Here is a 19,312-nt window from a genome sequence, read left to right on the forward strand (position 1 = left end):
AAGGGACTCTGAAGAGTCTTCTCCAATACCACAGTTTAAAAGCATCAATTCTTCGGTGCTCAGATTTCTTTATAGTCCAACTCTCACATCCAAACATGACTACTGGAAAAACCATAGCTTTGACTCGACAGACCTTTCTTGGCAAAGTAATGTCTCTGCTTTTTAATATGCTGTCTAGTTTGGTCATAGCTTTTCTTCCAAGGAGCAAGCGTCTTTTAATTTCATGGTTGCAGTCACCATCTGCAGTGATTTTGGAGTCCCCCAAAATAAAGTTTGTCACTGTTTCCACTGTTTCTCCATCTATCTGCCATGAAGTGACAGACTGATTCTAAAATTTGCATTGAAATGCAAAGGACCTAGACAATGAAAAACAACTTTGAAAAAGAACAAAGCTGGAGGACCAAAACTACCTGACTTAAAGAACCATTATACATCTTCAGTAAGTAAGACAGTGTGGTACTTACTGCCATCAAGGAAGACAAGGATATCAATGGAATAGAATAAGGAGTCCGTTTCTGGACTCAGCTGATTTTTGACAAAGCTGTAATGGCAATTCAGTGAAGAAAAGATAGTTTTTTCAACAAATGGGGCTGGGAAAAATGAATATCCACATGCACAAATATAAATTTTGATCTGTGTAATGCACCATATACAAAAGTCAACTCAAAATTGAGCACAGACCCAAATATAAAACATAAAATTTCTAGAAGAAAACACAGGAAAGAATCCTTGTGACCTTAGGTAAGGTAAGATTCCATAGATGCAAAACCAAAACTACAATCCATAAGTGAACGGACAAATAAATTGAGATCCCCCAAACTTCAACATTTCTCCTATTCCAAAGACTCTGCTTAGAGAATGAAAAGGCAAGCCACTCACTGGGAGGAAATATTTGCAAATCCTGTATCTGATAAAAGTCTTGTACCCGGAATATAGAAAATTTCACAACGGTAAATAGGAAAAGAGACACTCTAACAAATAAATGGACAAAATATTTGAATAGACACTCTACCAGAGTAGATACACAAATGCCAAATAAGTACAAAACAAGATGCTAATCATCTTTTGTCAAATATTCAAAGTCATTAGGGAAATATAAGTGAAAACTATGTGATACCACTATACCTCTCTGAGAAAGGCCAAAATTTAAAAGACTGACCATACAAAGTCTTGGCAAGGTTGTGGAGGATGGAACTCTTGTACACTGCTGTTGGCAGTGAAAAATGGTTTAGTGGTTTCTTATAACATTAACTTCACATCCATCACATTATCCAGCCATTTATCCTAGAGGAAGTCAGTCTATGTCTATACAAAGACTAATATACAAATGTTAGTAGCAGCTTTATTTACCAGAGTCCCAAATTGGAAACCACTCAAATACCCATTAACAGATTAATGGATAAAACAAATTGTGGTATAGTCATATAATGGAATATTAGTCAACATTAAAAAGAAAGAAGTATTTGTATGTGTAACAGAAGGATAAATCCAGAAATAATTAGGTTGAAGGAAAGAAGACAAAAAATATACATTGTATTATTCCATTCATATAAAATTACAGGAAAAGAAAACTAATCTATAGTGACAGAAGATCACTAGCTATTTGGGAAAGGAGTAGGGTGATGTCGAGAGAGGTGGGTAGATAACACAGGAGCACTAGGATGCTTTTTAAGTTGATGGATATGTGCATTATCTGGGCTGCAGTATTGGGTTCACAGGCGCATACATATATCAAACATCAAAGCATACACTTTAAATATGCACATTATATTGTATGCTAACCATACCTCAATAAAGTATTTGGAATATATTTATATATTTAAAATTCTCTGATACAATTAATCAGTTGAAAGATTCCCACAATTATCTCTTACAGTATTAACAAGTCCACTTTATATTTTATCAAATTGGTCCACACAACATATAACCAAATAGAAATCATTTGCAATGAAATGTATCCAAATATTTAGTGAGCTGATATCCATTTCTATCTGAAATACAGAAATAAAAATATTATATTCTAGGAAAACAATCATAATGGTATTTAAGAGTAACTGGTTCTTTGGGAGAATGAGGCTGAGTATCATTATAAGAGAGTAAACTCTAGGATGATTATTTTTAAATATTAAGTTCCAATAATTGACATTTTTAGACTAACACTTGGTTAAGACTGCACTTCCACTGCAGAGGGCATGGGTTCGATTCTTGGTTGGGGAACTAAGATTCCTACCTGCCATGAAGTGTAGCCAAACAATAAATAAATACACTAACACTTACAAATTTTCTGCCTCTTTGAAAAATTTCAATATACCATGGAACAAAAAAACATGGTAAGCAGAGAACAATCTATATTACAATCTCAAATTGCTAGTAGAGCTAACAACTGTATATTTCCACATTCATCTGAGAGATACATGGAAAATGATTATTATTTGTACAGTGAAAACAATTTGGCATATTTATTGCAAATGCTTGTTTAAGACTAAATTCCTTCATCAACTGGACAATTCACTGGTTTTCAACCAAAAAGAAAAAAAAAGTCTTCTCTCAGATGGGCTTCAGGACAACAACTATGCATGTAGCTAGCACCTGATGGAATGATATTCCACTTACTAAATCTCTTTCCCATGATGAGATCAAAGTAGCTTCTCTACTTTTAGGCTATAAGCTTACAGGAGCTATTTCACAACATGCTTTTATCATATCTATGAACTCACTTAAGTCAGGCCTCATAGCCAACTGAAGATGTGAAGTGTTGGGGTCTCCTGAGGACCGCTGCCCTTGAACGGAGTAGAAGTTCCATCAGCCATCAGGACACTGATCCTCAGAAGCTGTCTCCTTCAGACACCTGATATGAGCAAGGCCACAGGCATGAGGGCTGCACAGGGAGAGACACATCCAGGAATCACCATGGTTTACCAGTGTAACTGTGTGCCCCACACCGTGCTAGGTACTGTGTTAGTGACAATGACATTGAAACAATTGGGTAGTGATAATAACAACCAGATGTTACAATGAGCTTCACACCATGGACTTTTTCATCTCCTTTCCTCATTTATCCCTCAACAACAAAGTGGAAAAGGAGTAAGAAGTGGCCTGAATTCATACAGACGTTCTTGATCCCACAATAACCACAGGGCCATAGGCTTACTCATGTGTTATCACTGAATGTTCTCAGAGATCCTGGGGGGGAAAGATTCTTATCCCCATGTTACAGAGGGAAAAGCTGAGGCCAGAGAGAATTGCTACCTGTCTCACCTCCCGCGTCCCTGCCTTTAGGAGGAAAGTGGCTCCAGGACACTCCTGGAGCATGACACCGCACTCACTGGGGCTGGGCGGGACCCCAGTGCTTTACCTACGAGACAGCTGGGGCACTGAGCCCCAAAGCGGGAAAGCGGTGACTTGAGTGTGGATCGCTTTGTTTCCCCATACCCCAGGGCAGTCCAGCGCCCACCACAGGAACTCACTCTCCCAACTCAGTTCCAAACACCTGAAGGTAAAACCTGCTTTCCTCGCCACCACCGGGTGCTTTTGTCGCCATTAAAAAGTTGTCCAGGTCGCCTTGTTGACGTCACGTTTCTATAGTAACTGCCAGGCTGTAAGTGTGTGCCCAGGCACCATGTGTGCTTAGTCACTCAGTCATGTCCAACTCTTTGCGATCCCATGGATTGTAAGCCCACCAAGGCTCCTCTGTTCATGGGCTTCTCCAGGCAAGAAAATTGGAGTAGGTAGCCATGCCCTTCTCCAGGGGATCTTCCTGACCCAGGGATCAAACCCAGGTCTCCCTTACTGCCCTCAGATTCTTTACTGTCTGAGCTACCACTATGTCCCTTTTCATCAAAATGAAACACCTTCCCTCTTCAGACCAGCCATCTTAGATGACCCTTCCTATAGGCCAGGTCTGGGGAAATGAGCAATCAGATTCACAATAAAGACATAGGATGGTAATAGATGGTGTTGGAGCAATGAAGGGGCAATGGACACTGGAATACACTTTGATGCCAAATGAGCATATCCACTCTCTGATGCCCATGTTATTACAGCAGAATAACTTCAATGGCCTTGGATACAGAAGTCCTATTTCCACCAACAAGAGAATTTGAGGTGAGGGAGGGTTTAGGAAAGGATTCCCAAGGTGATTCTTTTTTTGTTTATTCATTTTAATTGGAGGCTAATTACTTTACAGTATTGTAGTGGTTTTTGCCATGCATTGACCTCCCTTCCCATCCCATCCCTCAGGGTTGTCCCAGTGCACTGGCTTTGAGTGCCCTGTTTCATGCATCAAACTTGGACTGGTGATCTATTTCACATATGGTAATATACATGTTTCAATGCTGGTGATTCTGACCTGCCTCCAGGTTAAAGGGCCCTAGTTGAGGAGGCCCAGATAAAGAAGCTACATGAGTTCTGTGATCTGTGGGGGACAGACAGCTAATATTTATGAAGCTTAAAAAAATACATGGCCAAGGGATAGGTTTTTCACCTTGTTGGCTGAATTTATTCCTCACCACAACCTTGCTAGTGAGGTATTAGGATCCTCTCCATGGATGTTAATGCCACCAAGCATGCATTCCTAACCATAGAGACAGATGGCAAAGAAAAGTCCAGGCTTCCCACTCAATCTTTATTAACATGGGGAGAGACAGGGATGGGAGTGGAAGGGAAGTGGTGCCTCGTTACTACTGCTTGGTTAAAGTAGAATTTCACTCCCCACCAGGCTTCCACTGATGCCACCCTGGAAGGTAGAGAAAGACACTTCCTTACTGCTCTCTATGTGGCCTCCCTCGACCCTGTGCAGGGCCATAAGGTGGGTGCTCATTTCCACCAGGTGGGGATGACAGTCCCGCTTTCCCATGGGGTCTTCTCTGATACCATCCCAAAGAGTGGGGGAGGGGTACCTGGTTACAATCAAGTGAGCGTGGAATCCACATTTCCCACTCAGTCTTTGCTGCCATGCTGAGGGCACAGCTGTGTTTTACTCTGTGATGTTAGGGCAGTTGTTGTCTAAAAGCTTTCTTTCTTTTCTGGTTCTGTGTCTGGAGCTAGTCTTGCTTTTTCCTGTTGACATTTTTGAGTCACTTGCTCTTCCAGCACCCCACCTAGGACATACGAAACAGAAATAAAACCAAAGGAATTCAATGCATGTCATACTTTGGGTCCCCAAGTCCCAAGATACTCTCTTTTTTCTTTCCACCTTTCAGAGTTCTATATTTGTTTTATCTGTAATATCCAGAGATTCTAGCTGCACCTTGTAGAAGAAAGAGAGAGAAGTGTAGGGATTTCCCTGGTGGTCCAGTGCTTAAGAATCAGCCTTCCAATTCAGGGGATGCAGGTTCCATCCCCAATTGGGGAACCAAGATCCCACATGCCATGGGGCAATTAAGCCTGCACTGCAACTAGAGAAGCCCACACATGCTGCAACTAGAGAAAGCCTGCATGCCACAATGAAGATCCAGCACAGCAAAAAAAAAAGTAAATTGAAAAAAAAAAAGGAGAAGTGTACCTACTCCTTCTGGTCTCCAAAACAGAAGTTCTTTCCATCTACTTTTTTTTAATTAAAAAAATTATTTATTTTAATTGGAGGCTAATTACTTTACAATATTGTGGTGGGTTTTGCCATACTTTGACATGAATCAGCCACAGGTGGACATGTGTCCCCCATCCCGAATTCCCCTCCCCCTCCCTCTGGGTCCATCGAACTTGGACTGGTGACCTATTTCACATATGGTAATATGCATGTTTCAATGCTATTCTCTCAAATCATCCCACCCTCGCCTTTTGTTTCTTTGTAGGTCTTTTGTTTCTTTAGGTAGATTTATTCCTAAGCATTTTATTCTTTTCATCACAATGGTGAATGGGATTGTGTCCTTAACTTCTTTTACTGTTTTTTCATTGTTAGTGTATAGGAATGCAAGGGATTTCTGGGTATTAATTTTATATCCTGCAACTTTACTATATTCAAAATGTAAGTAAACAATACATCCATATAGACCTTTATGTACATTGACTTTTTCACTTAACATTATATTCTGGAGATCCTTCCATAGCCTATGTGGAAATTTTCATCATTCTTTACACCTTACTTAGTGTACACCTTTGTGTGGTTATATGGTACTTTATTCATCCATCACATAACTAATGAAATTTAAGTTGTTGCCATTCTTTTGCTGTTCAAATAGTGCCAGAGTAAATATCCATATCTATATTTTTATTATATCTAAAATCTTTTTCTGTCACTGCCAATATATCATGAGGATATTCCTATATAAGACCTGTGAGTCAAAGGGTAAAGGCATATAAAATTCCCCACCATATCAGAAAATTCCCCACCAGAATGAGTGCATTAGTTTCCTATGGCTACTAAAATAAATTACTACAAACTTAGTGTCCTTAAACAACAGAAATATTATTTCATAGTTCTGGAGGCTAGAAGTCCAAAAACAGTTTCAGTGGGCCAAAATCAAGGTGTTGGCAGACTTAACTTCTTTCTGAGACTATAAGGGAGCCTCCTTGCCTCTTTCAGCTTTTGTTGGCTACCAGCACTCCTTAGCGTGCGGCTCCATCACTCCAGCATCTGCATCCTTGGCCACGCTGCCTTCTCCTCTTCTCTCTGTGTCAACTGTCCCTCTGCTCCTCTCTTATAAGGACACTTGGGTTTGCCTTTAGGGCCCATGTGGAAAATCTAATCTCCCAATTTTAAGATCCTTAATTTTACAAACACCCTTTTTCATATAAGGCAATATTTAGAGGTTCCAGGGGTTAAAACCTGCTATCTTTGCAGAGACCATTAAGCCTACTACAGTGAGCGCACCATTTTGCATCCCTGTGAGCAGGGTGCAAAAGGAAATGGTTTTCCACATCCTCACCCACTGTGTTGACAAACATCTGGATCATTGCTAATCTAAGAGTAAAAAAACAGTATCTTAGTGTAGTGTTAATTACATCTCTCTTATTTAAAATAAGCCAGAGACTTTTCATATGTTTAAAGACAATCTATTTTTTTCTGTTAACTTTGATAGGGTTTTTTCATGCTTTTATATTGATAAGTGTTTATATTGGAGGGATATTAATGCTTTGTTAAAGATGTTAGCTGCAAATGTTTTCCCCAGTGTCTTTAATTGGCTAGTGTATTTTTGCCATGCAGAGTTGTCATTGTTATTCTTATGTCCCCAAATGCAAGGATAGAAGTGAGGAAAAGTTTGGAAGATGCTACTGTGCTGGCTCTAAAGATGGAGGCCAAAAGCCTCAATCCATGAGCCAGAAGGGGCCACAAGCCTAGGAATGCAGTCAGCCGCCTGAAGCTGGAATAGGCAAGGAAACTTGTCCTCCCCTAATGGCACCCCACTCCAGTACTCTTGCCTGGAAAATTCCATGGACGGAGGCGCCTGGTAGGCTGCAGTCCATGGGGTCGCTTAGAGTCAGACATGACTGAGCAACTTCACTTTCACTTTTTACTTTCATGCATTGGAGAAGGAAATGGCAACCTACTCCAGTGTTCTTGCCTGGAGAATCCCAGGGACGGCGGAGCCTGGTGGGCTGCCGTCTATGGGGTCGCACAGAGTCGGACACGAGTGAAGCGACTTAGCAGCAGCAGCAAACCCTCCAGAAGGGATGCAGCCCAGGTGATATCTTAATTTTACCCCAGTAATACCCATTTTGGACTTCTGTCCTCCAAAACTATGAGGATAGATTTGTTGTCATTGTTTTGGCAGCGCCGCTTGTGGGATCTGAGATCCCCAACTAGGGATTGAACCAATGCCCTAGGCAGTGAAAGCACAGAGTACCAACCACTGGATTGCCAGGAAATTCCCTAGATTTTTCTTGTTTTAAATCTCTAAACAAAAAGTGAGTTGTGGCCAAATGATGGGGTTTTATTCATTTTGAAATTCCCTTGCCTGTTCTTTTTTGAGTTTTCCTTTGATGTAAATAACTAACTTAATCTCTGGCTTTTAATTTTTAACAGAAACCATTTTCATTCTTGTATGAGGCATCATTTCCTGTCTTATTCCATTCATGCTGCTATAAGAAAAATACCAAAAACCACATGGCTTATAAACAACAGAAATATGTTTCTTGTAGTTCTGGAAGCTGTAAGTCCGAGATCATGTTGCAAACATGGTCAGAAAAAGGCTTCCTCCAGGTCACAGGTTTTGCACTGTGTCTCCACATGGTGGAAGAAGCTCTCTGAAGTCTCTTATAACAGCATTAAGCCCATTCATTAGAGCTCTGCCCTCACGACCTAATCAACCTAAGACCCCCATCACCTTAGGGGTTAGGATTTCAACATATGAATTCTGAGGGGACACAAACACTCAAACTATAACACTTTCTGTATCAACAAGTTTTAACTCTGTTAACTAATGTTTTTATATCATTAAAATCTGCATAGGCTCTTGTTATATGTACACTTTACCACAAAGACTTTTTCTAAAATATGAACTGACAAGGATTAGCTTCATTACTAGAACTGAGCTTAATTTTGTATGTCTGCTGCCTATCTTATGCTTTTCTGGTTATAAAGACCATTTTCATTAAGCTCTAAACACACTTAGCATTGTTCTGATGGAACACAATGATTTCTTCTCCATGTGTCTAGAATTTTCTTTACCTTTGCTTTTTGTTGGGTGCACAAGCACACACACACACACACACACACACACACGCTTAATGCTCCTTAGAGTATGGATAATCAATGCACATGATTAAAGAGAAAGTTTGATGAAATATCAAGAAGGGAATAAGGACCAATTCCATTTTACTGGGCATTGAACTGGGATGTACTTTTCATCATGCCAAGCTAACATGGTGGGATTCTTCTGTCCAACATGTACTTGAAAGTGAAAAAAAAACCCAAAAACAAAAAACAAAAAACAACCCAGTGCTCAAATTTGTTGAGGAAAAAGAAAGAACACCACCCTGTGACCTTAACTGGTCACCAGCCTTTTTGTAATTTGCTCCAAGGAAGGCTAGGTATGCTCACTGGCAGCTCTAGATTCATGTCCATGCCCATCCATGATTAAAAGCAAGCAATCAAACAAACAAGAGACAAGTGCCACACAAATCTGAACATCCCAGAAAGTCTTCTACTGACTCAGTCCGGATGACTTTCCCACACTTGGAGTCAAAGGCTGGAGCTTGGGGCGGCAATTCCTGATTGTCTGGGCCAGTGGACGGGCAGGTGGGAGGGGGCTGACATCACTGCAGGTTCCTGTTAGTCAAAGGACACATAAAGACAAGTAATAAAGATTTCTGGTTAAAAATTAAAGATTCTAGAGTGGAAAACAAAAGAATAGGATGATGCTAAATGAAATAAAAATACAGACTTTAAAAAAATGAAGCCATATGGATAGAAACAATTATATAAATATTTGAATTAATAATGAAATGAATGAGGAGACATATTCTAAATATTATATAGTATAATATATTATTCTAAATAGTACATGTAGATACCCTGTCTCTATAAAATGAATGTGAAATCTGCCTCCCACCTCTGAGGGCAGGGTGGACTTGGTGACTGACTCACTTCTAAGGAGTAGAATAGGCGAATGGAAAACAGTTACTGTGTGCTGCAGAAACTCAACAAACACCACCTTAACCCAGTGATGAAGGTTAACAATTGTTGTGATTCAGCGATGTCATGCAGGTACCATGTCCTCCCAGATATGCTGTGATGAGAAGGGCGTTTCAACTCTGTGGTATTCTTTCTCAAAACCCACAACCACGGTCTAACCATAAGAAAAATAACAGACTATGCCTGTACTCTTCAAGATAGTCAAAGTCATGGAAACAGTCTGTTAATTCCTCAAACAGTTAATCAGTTACCATATGACCCAGCGATTGCATTTGTAGGTACACAGCCAAGAGAAATGACATTTGTCTACATAAAAATTTGTACATGAATGTATGTAGCATCATTATTCATAACAGCCAAAAGCAGAAACAACTCAAATGTCTACAAATTAATGAATAGATAAATCAAATGTCGTGTATTATTTGGCAACAAAAAAGAAATGAAGTACTGATACATGCTACAAAATGGATGAACCTTGAAAACAGTATGTCAAGTGAAAGAAACCACATATCAGAAAAATAAATGGAGCTTGTTATAAAGAATAATTCTATTCTTTAGAAGTGAGAATAGTGTGACATTTCATCATATGAAATGTCCAGAATAGATGAGTCTTTGGAGAGAAAGTGGGGTTGGGCTTTAACTGAATTCAAGCACAATGAGGATTTTTTTTCCCTTTTTAATTGGAGGATAATTGCTTTACAATATTCAATTGGTTTCTGTCATACAACAATGAGCATCAGCCATAAATATACATATGTCTCCTCTCTCTTGAATCTCCCTCCCACTTCCCACCCCATCCCACCCTCTAGGTTGTCACAGAGGACCAGGTTGGGCTTCCTGTGTTATACAACAAATTCCCACTAGCTATATATTTTACATATGGAAATGTATATATTTCAGTGCTACTCTCTCATTTCATCCTACCTCTCCTGCCCTGTGTCCACAAGTCTATTCTCTATTCTCCATCTCTATTCCTGCCCTCCAAATAGATTCATCAGTACCATTTTTCTAGATTCCATATATATGCATTAATATATTTGGTTATATCTTTCTTATTTCATTCTGAATAACAAGTTCTAGGTTCATCCATCTCACTAGAACTCACTCAAATTCATTCCTTTTCGGGGCTTAGTAGTATTTCATTGTATATATGTACCACAATTCTTTATCCATTCATCTGTCAATGAACATCTAGGTTGCTTCCCTCTCCTGGTTATTGTAAATAGTGCTGCAGTGAACACTGGGGTACAGGTGTCTTTTTGAATTATGGTTTTCTCAGGGTGTATGTGCAGTGGTGGGTTTGCTGGGTCATATGGTAGTTTTATTCCTAGTTTTTAAAGGAATCTCCATACTGGTCCAGAAAAACATCTATTTCTGCTTTATTGACTATGCCAAAGCCTTTGACTGTGTGGATCACAATAAACTGTGGAACATTCTGAAATAGATGGGAATACCCGACCACCTGACCTGCCTCTTAAGAAACCTGTATGCAGGTCAGGAAGCAACAGTTAGAACTGGACATGTAACAACAGACTGGTTCCAAATAGGAAAAGAACTACGTCAAGGCTGTATATTGTCACCCTGCTTATTTAACTTATATGCAGAGTACATCATGAGAAACCCTGGGCTGGAAGAAGCACAAGCTGGAATCAAGATTGCCGGGAGAAATATCAATAACTTCAGATATGCAGATGACACCACCCTTATGGCAGAAAGTGAAGAGGAACTCAAAAGCCTCTTGATGAAAGTGAAAGAGGAGAGTGAAAAAGTTGGCTTAAAGCTCAACATTCAGAAACCAAAGATCATGGCATCTGGTCCCATCACTTCATGGCAAATAGATGGGGAAACAATGGAAACGGTGTCAGACTTTATTTTTGGGGTCTCCAAAATCACTGCAGATGGTGACTGCAGCCATGAAATTAAAAGACACTTACTCCTTGGAAGGAAACTTATGACCAACCTAGATAGCGTATTTAAAAGCAGAGGTATTATTTTGCCAACAAAAGTCCATCTAGTCAAGGCTATGGTTTTTCCAGTGGTCATGTATGGATGTGAGAATTGTACTGTGAAGAAAGCTGAGTGCCAAAGAATTGATGCTTTTGAACTGTGATGTTGGAGAAGACTCTTGAGAGTCCCTTGGACTGCAAGGAGATCCAACCAGTCCATCCTAAAGGAGACCAGTCCTGTGTGTTTAGCGGAAGGACTGATGCTGAGGCTGAAACTCCAATACTCTGGCCACCTCATGCGAAGAGTTGACTCATTGGAAAAGACCCTGATGCTGGGAGGGATTGGGGGCAGGAGGAGAAGGGGATGACAGAGGATGAGATCGCTGGATGGCATCACTGACTCAATGCACATGAGTTTGGGTGAACTCCAGGAGTGGGTGATGGACTGGGAGGCCTGCTGCTGCTACTGCTAAGTCACTTCAGTCGTGTCCGACTCTGTGTGACCCCATAGACGGCAGCCACCAGGCTCCCCCATCCCTGGGATTCTCCAGGCAACAACACTGGAGTGGGTTGCCATTTCCTTCTCCAATGCATGAAAGTGAAAAGTGAAAGTGAAGTCGCTCCGTCGTGTCCGACTCTGGCGTGCTGCAATTCATGGGGTCACGGAGAGTCGGACACGACTGAGCGACTGAACTGAAAACTGAAACTGATGGGACTTTTTGGGGGTGATAGAACATCTAAAGCTCAACTATGATAATGGTTGTACAACTCTACACAGTTACTAAAAATCATCAAACTGTACCGTTTAAAGTGTGTGGACTCTGTACTCTGTAAATCATATTGCAAAAAAAAAAATGTTGTTAAAAGTATAATACTGGGACTTCCCTATGGTCCAGTGGTTAAGAATCTGCCTGCCAATGCAGGGGATGTGTGTTCAGTCCCTGGTCTGGGAAGATCCCATATGTCACGGAACAACTAAGCCCTTGCTCCACAACCACTGAACCCACGCTCTAGAGACTGCCCTCTGCAACAAGAGAAGCCACCTTAATGAGGAGCCCACATTGCAACAAAGAGTAGCCCTTGCTCACCACAACTAGAGAAAACCCATGCACAACAATGAAGATTCAGTGCAGTCAAAAAATAAAATAAAATTTAAAAAAATTTTAATGGTATTGGCGTGGTCTTGTTTTACCATAGTAACAACAAACCTTTTCTATACAAAGGTCTAGATGCACATGTTTTACATAAGTCACATGTTTTATATAAATGTTAATTTACATAAATGTGTGCCTGTGTCCCAGGCCTGCTAACTCTGTGTCCTCTGTTCCTCTAAGCAATGCTTTTCTCCCACAGATATTACTTTAGGTCACCCTTGTGTGCGGTTTAATTTACATATGGTCACCTCTGTATCTTCCCACTGTGGTGGTGACTTGAAAGTGAGTTTATGATAGGACCCAGGGCTGGCCTCTATGACATGGTGCCAGCCTTACTACTTCCTTCACTTCACTGTGGCCTTTCTCACGTGATTCCACTATGGGGAGATTACACTGGGACTATTTTTCCGGGTATTAGTATGGCAAGACTTCTCAAAGGCACATAGAGTTGCACACCCTTTGCACCAACAATTTCTTTTTCAAAAGTGAACATTCAGGATGTAGTTAAGGATGGTGATTAGGATTTGTTATAAAGACGTCCATTCTGGTAATTCCCTAGCTTCACTTCTGGGTCTGAGTATAGAAAGGGAGACCAAATAGGAAGCAACGCCATGAAGGCACAGAAGGAATCAGAAGGAAATGTGGCTGCCAGTGCACGTGCATACAGGCAAACACACACACACTCACATACCAAACAGGTTCTGTTATCATAATACTAGAATTGTCCCAAGACGCTTTTCTAGACTCAATGAAAACACAGTCAGCTCACTGTGCACATATCTATGAGGAAATGTGTCTTGTAACAGTATACAGACACTGAAAAGATGTCATCCCCAGTGTTAGTAGGGAATATCAGAAACACTCTATGTAACACAAGGTTGTGAGAATTATGTCACATGCATAATGATAAAATAAATTCTCGAGGAGGTCCTAAGATGGCGGAGGAATAGGACGGGGAGACCACTTTCTCCTCCACAAATTCATCAAAAGAACATTTGAACGCTGAGTAAATTCCACAAAACAACTTCTGAATGCCATCAGAGGACATCAGGCACCCAGAAAAGTAGCCCATTGTTTTCAAAAGGAGGTAGGAAAAAATATAAAAGATAAAAGAGGTAGGGATGGAGCTCCGTCCCGGGAAGGGAGTCTAAAAAGAGAGAGAAGTTTCCAAACACCAGGAAACACTCTCACTGCCGAGTCTGTGGTGAGCCTTGGAACCACAGAGGGCAGCATCAGTTTAGTTCAGATCAGTCGCTCAGTCGTGTCTGACTCTTTGCGACCCCAAGAATTGCAGCACGCCAGGCCTCCCTGTCCATCACCAACTCCCAGAGTTCATTCAGACTCATGTCCATCGAGTCGGTGATGCCATCCAGCCATCTCATCCTCTGTCGTCCCCTTCTCCTCCTGCCCCCAACCCCTCCCAGTGTCAGAGTCTTTTCCAATGAGTCAACTCTTCACATGAGGTGGCCAAAGTACTGGAGTTTCAGCTTTAGCATTATTCCTTCCAAAGAAATCCCAGGGCTGATCTCCTTCAGAATGGACTGGTTGGATCTCCTTGCAGTCCAAGGGATTCTCAAGAGTTTTCTCCAACACCACAGCTTAAAAGCATCAATTCTTCGGCACTCAGCTTTCTTTACAGTCCAACTCTCACATCCATACATGATCACTGGGAAAAACATAGCCTTGACTAGATGGACCTTTGTTGGCAAAGTAATGTCTCTGCTTTTGAATATGCTATCTAGGTTGGTCATAACTTTCCTTCCAAGGAGTAAGTGTCTTTTAATTTCATGGCTGCAATCACCATCTGCAGTGATTTTGGAGACCCCAAAAATAAAGTCTGACACTGTTTCCACTGCTTCCCCATCTATTTGCCATGAAGTGATGGGACCGGATGCCATGATCTTCGTTTTCTGAATGTTGAGCTTTAAGCCAACTTTTTCACTCTCCTCTTTCACTTTCATCAAGAGGCTTTTGAGTTCCTCTTCACTTTCTGCCATAAGGGTGGTGTCATCTGCATATCTGAGGTTATTGATATTTCTCCCGGCAATCTTGATTCCAGCTTGTGCTTCTTCCAGCCCAGGGTTTCTCATGATGTACTCTGCATATAAGTTAAATAAGCAGGGTGACAATATACAGCCTTGGCGTAACCAGGAGGAAAAATAAATAAATAATTAAAACCCACAGATTACATGCCCAACGGTAGTAACTCCCCCACCAGAGAAGCACCGCAGATGTCTGCATCCACCACTAGCAAGTGGGGGCCGGGCAGGGAGGCACGGGCTGCATTGCTTAGAGTAAGGACTGGGCCTGAATGCCCCGAGGGCAATCTGAATGAACTAACTTGGTCTAGGAAACCAGACTGTGGGATAGCTACCACATGAAAAGCCCTAACCTAAGACACCGGCAGGCCTGCACACAGAACAAAGGACTAAGCAGAGCTAGTCGGCTGCAGACCATCCCCCTCTGGTGACAGGCAGCCAGAGCCGGAAGGGGGCAATTGTGGCCCCACAGAGGCATTATCTACCAAACTGCAAGCAGGGTTCGTTGCTAATTAAGACTTCTTGGGATTCTGGACAGGCTACAACCGCCTGAGAAGGTGCACCAGTTGTACACCCAGAAAACTGAGCGGCAGGGACGGGGGTGGCAATAAGTCGCAGTGACTGCGCTCACCAAACATCTGGTCACATGAGCTGCTCGGACTTGGAAAGGGCACAAAAGGCAGGCCCAACCGAGTCTGTGCCTCTGAGGACTACCTGAGTACCTGAACCTGAGTGGCTTAGACCTGGGAAGTGCATATAACCCAGGGCCGGCCTCAGACAGTTCCCAGCAGAGCAACCTAGAGCCTAAGCAGTGTTGACAGGGAAAGCACACACGCCGTGAGCAGGGGAAAACCCAGTGTGGCCAAGACACTGAGAGCACACGCCAGTGTTATCTGTTGGCAGCATCCCTCCCTCCCCACAGCACGACTGAACAAGTGAACCTAAAAAAGTGTCCACCACCGCCCCCTTGTGTCAGGGTAGAAATCAGACACTGAAGAGACCAGCAAACAGAAGAAGCTAAAATAGAGTGAACCTCCTTGGACGGGACAGGTGCAATAGATTAAAACCCTGTAGTTAGTACTGGCTACATAAGAAGGGGCCTACAGATCTGGAGAAATATAAGCTGGATCAAGGAACTATCTGAAAATGAACTGACACCACACTGTCCACAACAATACCAGAGAAAGTCCTAGATATATTTTTACTATTTTTACTATGATTCTTTATTTTTTTTTAATTTAAAAAAAATTTTAAGTCCTCTATTACTCCTTTAATTTTCATTTTTATAACCTACTATTACTTTGCAAAAAAAGAGAGAGACCCTATTTTTAAAGCAAACTTCATATATATATATATATATATATATATACATTTTATAATGTTGTGACTTTTTTTCTTTAATATTGTATTTTTGAAAATCCAACCTCTACTCTAGATTTTTAATCTTTGCTTTTTGGTATTTCTTATCAATTTTGTACCTTTAAGAACCCAATCTTCAGTACCCATTTTTACTTGGGAGTGAGATTACAGGTTTGACTGCTCCCTCCCCCTTTGGACTCTCCTTTTTCTCCACCACGTCGCCTCTATCTCCTCCCTCCCCCTTCTCTTCTCTACCCAACTCTGTGAATCTCTTTGTGTGTTCCGGACAGTGGAGAACACTTAGGGAACTGATAACTGGCTGGATCTGTCTCTCTCCTTTTGATTCCCCCCTTTATCCTCCTGGCCACTTCTGTCTCCTTCCTCCCTCTTCTCTTCTCTGTATAACTCCATAAACATCTCTGAGCAGTCCAGATTGTGGCGCGCACATAAGGAAGTGATTACTGGCTAGCTTGCTCTCTCCTCTTTTGATTCCACCTCATCTCATTTGGGTCACCTCTATCTCCCTCCTCCCTCTTCTCTTCTCCATGTAATTCTGTGAACCTCTCTGGGTGTCAGTCACTGTGGAGAAACTTTTCATCTTTAACCTATATGTTTTATCAACGGTGCTGTATAGATGGAGAAGTCTTGAGACTACTGTAAAAATAAGACTGAAAACCAGAAGCAGGAGGCTTAACTCCAAATGCTGAGAACACCAGAGAACTCCTGACTCCAGGGAACAGTAATCAACAGGAGCTCATCAAACGCCTCCATACCTACACTGAAACCAAGCACCATCCAAGGGCCAAAAAGTTCCAGAGCAAGACCTACCATGCAAATTCTCCAGCAACACAGGAACACAGCCCTGAGCTTCAATATACAGGCTACCCAAAGTCACTCCAAACCAACTGACATCTCATAACTCATTACTGGACACTTCATTGCACTCCAGAGAGAAGAAATCCAGCTCCACCCACCAGAACACTGACACATGGCTACAAGAGACCCACCTCAAAACAAGGGACACATACAGACTGAAAGTGAAGGCTGGAAAAAGATATTCCATGCAAATAGAGACCAAAAGAAAGCAGGAGTAGCAATACTCATATGAGATAAAATAGACTTTAAAACAAAGGCTGTGAAAAGAGACAAAGAAGGACACTACATAATGATCAAAGGATCAATCCAACCAGGAAACCTTGACAAGCCACCTGTACAACCCCACCCACAGTGAGGAAACTCCACAATAAAGAGAACTCCACAAACTGCCAGAATACAGAAAGGCCACCCCAAACACAGGAATATAAACAAAATGAAGAGACAGAGGAATACCTAGCAGGTAAAGGAACAGGATAAATGCCCACCAAACCAAAGAGGAAGAGATAGGGAATCTACCTGATAAAGAATTCTGAATAATGACAGTGAAAATGATCCAAAATCTTGAAAACAAAATGGAATCACAGATAGCCTAGAGACAAGGATTGAGAAGATGCAGGAAAGGTTTAACAAGGACCTAGAAGAAATTTAAAAAGTCAATATATAATGAATAATGCAATAAGTGATATCAAAAACACTCTGGAGGGAACAAATAGTAGAATAACAGAGGCAAAAGATAGGATTAGTGAGGTGGAAGATAGAATGGTAGAAATAAATGAATCAGAGAGGAAAAAAGAAAAACGAATTAAAGAAATGAGGACAATCTCAGAGACCTCTGGGACAATGTTAAATGCCCCAACATTAAAATCATAGGAGTCCCAGAAGAAGAACACAAAAATAAAGACCATGAGAAAATCCTTGAGGAGATAATAGTTGAAAACTTCCCTAAAATGGGGAAGGAAATAATCACCCAAGTCAAAGAAACCCAGAGAGTCCCAAATAGGATAAACCCAAGGCGAAACACTCCAAGACACATATTAATCAAGTTAACAAAGATCAAACACAAAGGACAAATATTAAAAGCAGCAAGGGAAAAACAACAAATAACACACAAAGGGATTCCCATAAGGATAACAGCTGATCTTTCAATAGAAACTCTTCAGGCCAGGAGGGAATGGCAAGATATACTTAAAGTGATGAAAGAAAATAACCTACAGCCCAGATTACTGTACCCAGCAAGGATCTCATTCAAATATGAAGGAGAAATCAACAGCTTTACAGACAAGCAAAAGCTGAGAGAATTCAGCATCACCAAACCAGCTCTCCAAAAAATGCTAAAGGATCTTCTCTAGACAGGAAACACAAAAACGGTGTATAAACTCGAACCCAAAACAATAAAGTAAATGGCAACGGGATCATGCTTATCAATAATTACCTTAAGTGTAAATGGGTTGAATGCCCCAACCAAAAGACAAAGACTGGCTGAATGGATACAAAAACAAGACCCCTATATATGTTGGCTACAAGAGACCCACCTCAAAACAAGGGACACATACAGACTCAAAGTGAAGGGCTGGAAAAAGATATTCCATGCAAATAGAGACCAAAAGAAAGCAGGAGTAGCAATACTCATATGAGATAAAATAGACTTTAAAACAAAGGCTGTGAAAAGAGACAAAGAAGGACACTACATAATGATCAAAGGATCAGTCCAAGAAGAAGATATAACAATTCTAAATATATATGCACCCAACATAGGATCACCACAATATGTAAGACAAATGCTAACAAGTATGAAAGGGGAAATAAACAATAACACAATAATAGTAGGAGACTTTAATACCCCACTCACACCTATGGATAGATCAACTAAACAGAAAATTAACAAGGAAACACAAACTTTAAATGATACAATAGACCAGTTAGACCTCATTGATATCTATAGGACATTTCATCCCAAAACAATGAATTTCACCTTTTTCTCAAGCACACATGGAACCTTCTCCAGGATAGATCACATCCTGGGCCATAAAGCTAGCCTTGGTAAACTCAAAAAAATTGAAATCATTCCAAGCATCTTTTCTGACCACAATGCAGTAAGATTAGATCTCAATTACAGGAGAAAAACTATTAAAAATTCCAACATATGGAGGCTGAACAACATGCTACTGAATAACCAACAAATCACAGAAGAAATCAAAAAAGAAATGAAAATATGCATAGAAACGAATGAAAATGAAAACACAACAACCCAAAACCTGTGGGACACTATAAAAGCAGTGCTAAGGGGAAGGTTCATAGCAATACAGGCATACCTCAAGAAACGAGAAAAAAGTCAAATAAAAAACCTAACTCTACACCTAAAGC

General features: G+C 41.0%; 1 long non-coding RNA gene across 1 annotated transcript in view; it reads right to left on the minus strand.

Annotated features, from left to right (window-relative positions):
* Nucleotides 1-214: 214 nt before the first annotated feature.
* Nucleotides 215-19,312, minus strand: part of LOC102398213 — a 52,841-nt gene continuing 33,743 nt past the window's right edge. Inside the window, exons 3-6 of the long non-coding RNA XR_006640628.1 lie at nucleotides 9,092-9,208; nucleotides 4,899-5,099; nucleotides 2,718-2,878; nucleotides 215-356 (exon numbers count right to left, since the gene is read on the minus strand). This is a non-coding gene — a long non-coding RNA (uncharacterized LOC102398213). The remainder of the gene's footprint in view (nucleotides 357-2,717; nucleotides 2,879-4,898; nucleotides 5,100-9,091; nucleotides 9,209-19,312) is intronic.

Source organism: Bubalus bubalis, chromosome X, assembly GCF_019923935.1.
Source record: "Bubalus bubalis isolate 160015118507 breed Murrah chromosome X, NDDB_SH_1, whole genome shotgun sequence".
Taxonomy (NCBI): Eukaryota; Metazoa; Chordata; class Mammalia; order Artiodactyla; family Bovidae; genus Bubalus; species Bubalus bubalis.